Below are 3,555 nucleotides of genomic sequence, written 5' to 3' on the forward strand. Positions count from 1 at the left end.
TCTGGTCCTACGAGCAAGAGTTGTTTTCTGGTAAGAAGAGTCACTATTGCGCTGCCATTGCCGTAGCACTGGCGTCTGTTCCCAGAAAGTACAGTGTATTGGACTGAAGAGGATATACTGTTCTTGTCAGGTTCCTAAGCAGACTTGAACTAGATATAACCGTGTGAGTAGGAAGTACAGTTTTTTTGTTCTGAGCAAGCTCACTGTTCGGAACACATAGGAAACACAGTAGAGTAGAAGAGTGCTCTTTTCTCAAAAGCAGAGTGTGTTTCTTGTAAGGCAAGCTAGCGTTTGTTTCTCAGTACTAAATGGAGTTGAGTCACATGCACTTTTTTGTCCTACGAGCAAGAGTTGTTTTCTGGTAAGACGAGTCACTATTGTGCTCCCATTGCCATACACAGTGCAAATAGCACTCGCGTCTGTTCCCCCAAGTACAGTGTATTGGATGGAAGAGGAGCTACTGTTCTTGTCAGTTTCCTAAGCAGAGTTGAACTAGATATGGCCCGTGTGTGTAGGAAGCACAGTTCGTTTGTTCTGAGCAAGCTCACTGTTTGGACCCCATAGGAAACACAGTAGAGTAGACGAGTGCTCATTTCTCAAAAGCAGAGTGTGTTTCTTGTAAGGCGAGATACCGTTTGATTCCCAGTCCTAAATGGAGTGGAGTCACATGCAGTTTCTGGTCCTATGAGCAAGAGTTGTTTTCTGGTAAGGAAAGTCACTATTGTGCTCCCATTGCCATACACAGTGCAAATAGCCTTCCCGTCTGTTCCCAGCAAGTACAGTGTATTGGATTGAAAAGGAGCTACTGTTCTTCTCAGTTTCCTAAGCAGAGTTGAACTAAATATGGCCCGTGTGTGTAGGAAGTACAGTTTTTTTGTTCTGAGCAAGCTCACTGTTCGGAACACATAGGAAACACAGTAGAGTAGAAGAGTGCTCTTTTCTCAAAAGCAGAGTGTGTTTCATGTAAGGCGACCTAGCTTTTGTTTCCCAATCCTAAATGGAGTTGAATCACATGCAGTTTCTGGTCCTACGATCAAGAGTTGTTTTCTGGTAAGAAGAGTCACTTTTGGGCTCCCATTGCCGTACACAGTACAAATAGCACTCGTGTCTGTTCCCAGCAAGTACAGTGTATCGGACTGAAGAGGAGCTACTGTTCTTGTTGGTTTCCTAAGCAGAGTTGAACTAGATATGGCCCGTGTGTGTAGGAAGCACAGTTATTTTGTTCTGTGCAAACTCACTGTTCGGACCCCATAGGAAACACAGTAGAGTAGGAGAGTACTCTTTTCTCAAAAGCAGAGTGTGTTTCATGTATGCGAGCTAGCATTTGTTTCCCAGTCCTAAATGGAGTTGAATCACATGCAGTTTCTGGTCCTACGAGCAAGAGTTGTTTTCTGGTAAGGAAAGTAACTATTGTGCTCCCATTGCCATACACAGTACAAATAGCCCTCCTGTCTGTTCCCAGCAAGTACAGTTAATTGGACTGCAAAGGATCTACTGTTCTTCTCAGTTTCCTAAGCAGAGTTGAACTAGATATGGGCCGTGTGTGTAGGAAGTACAGTTCTTTTTTTCTGAGCAAGCTCACTGTTCTGGCCCTATAGGAAACACAGAAGAGTAGAAGAGTGCTCTTTTCTCAAAAGCAGAGTGTGTTTCATGTAAGGCGAGCTAGCATTTGTTTCCCAGTCCTAAATGAAGTTGAAACACATGCAGTTTCTGGTCCTACGAGCAAGAGTTGTTTACTGGTAAGGAAAGTCACTATTGAGCTCCCCTTGCCATACACAGTGCAAATAGCTCTCGCGTCTGTTCCCAGCAAGTACAGTGTATCAGACTGAAGAGGAGCTACTGTTCTTGTCAGTTTCCTAAGCAGAGTTGAACTAGATATGGCCCGTCTGTGTAGGAAGCACAGTTCTTATGTTCTGAGCAAGTTCACTCTTCTGGCCCTATAGGAAACACAGTAGAGTAGAAGAGTGCTCTTTTCTCAAAAGCAGAGTGTGTTTTTGTAAGGCGAGCTAGCATTTGTTTCCCAGTCCTAAATGGAGTTGAATCACATGCAGTTTCTGGTCCTAGGAACAAGAGTTGTTTTCTGGTAAGGAAAGTCACTATTGCGCTCCCATTGCCATACACAGTACAAATAGCCTTCCTGTCTGTTCCCAGCAAGTACAGTGTATTGGATTGAAAAGGAGCTACTGTTCTTCTCATTTTCCTAAGCAGAGTTGAACTAGATATGGCCCATGTGTGTAGGAAGTACAGTTCTTTTTTTCTGAGCAAGCTCACTGTTCTGGCCATATAGGAAACACAGTAGAGTAGAAGAGTGCTCTTTTCTCAAAAGCAGAGTGTGATTCTTGTAAAGCGAGCTAGAGTTTGTTTCCCAGTCCTAAATGGAGTTGAATCACATGCAATTTCTGGTCCTACGAGCAAGAGTTGTTTTCTGGTAAGAAGAGTCACTATTGTGCTGCCATTGCCATACACAGGACAAATAGCACTGGCGTCTATTCCCAGCAAGTACAGTGTATTGGACTGAAGAGGATCTACTGTTCTTGTCAGCTCCCTAAGCAGACTTGAACTAGATATGGTCCATGTGTGTAGGAAGCACAGTTCTTTTGTTCTGAGCAAGCTCACTGTTTAGACCCCATAGGAAACACAGTAGAGTACAAGAGTGCTCTTTTCTCTAAAGCAGAGTGTGTTTCTTGTAAGGCAAGCTACCGTTTGTTTACCAGTCCTAAATGGAGTGGAATCACATGCAGTTTCTGGTCCTATGAGCAAGAGTTGTTTTCTGGTAAGGAAAGTCACTATTGGGCTCCCATTGCCATACACAGTGCAAATAGCCCTCCCGTCTGTTCCCAGAAAGTACAGTGTATTGGACTGAAGAGGAGCTACTGTTCTTGTCAGTTTCCTAAGCAGAGTTGAACTAGATATGGCCCATGTGTGTAGGAAGCACAGTTCTTTTTTTCTGAGCAAGCTCACTGTTCTGGCCCTATAGGAAATACAGTAGAGTAGAAGAGTGCTCTTTTCTCAAAAGCAGAGTGTGTTTCTTGTAAAGCGAGCTAGAGTTTGTTTCCCAGTCCTAAATGGAGTTGAATCACATGCAGTTTCTGGTCCTATGAGCAAGAGTTGTTTTCTGGTAAGGAAAATCACTATTGCGCTCCCATTGCCGTACACAGTACAAATAGCACTCGCGTCTGTTCCCAGCAAGTACAGTGTATCGGACTGAAGAGGAGCTACTGTTCTTGTTGGTTTCCTAAGCAGAGTTGAACTAGATATGGCCCGTGTGTGTAGGAAGTACAGTTATTTTGTTCTGTGCAAACTCACTGTTCGGACCGCATAGGAAACACAGTAGAGTAGAAGAGTACTCTTTTCTCAAAAGCAGATTGTGTTTCATGTATGCGAGCTAGCATTTGTTTCCCAGTCCTAAATGGAGTTGTATCACACGCAGTTTCTGGTCCTATGAGTAAGAGTTGTTTTCTGGTAAGGAAAGTAACTATTGCGCTCCCATTGCCATACACAGTGCAAACAGCACTCGCGTCTTTTCCTAGCAAGTACAGTGTATTGGACTGAATA

This window comes from Peromyscus eremicus, unplaced genomic scaffold (genome assembly GCF_949786415.1).
Source record: "Peromyscus eremicus unplaced genomic scaffold, PerEre_H2_v1 PerEre#2#unplaced_32, whole genome shotgun sequence".
NCBI classification, from domain to species: domain Eukaryota; kingdom Metazoa; phylum Chordata; class Mammalia; order Rodentia; family Cricetidae; genus Peromyscus; species Peromyscus eremicus.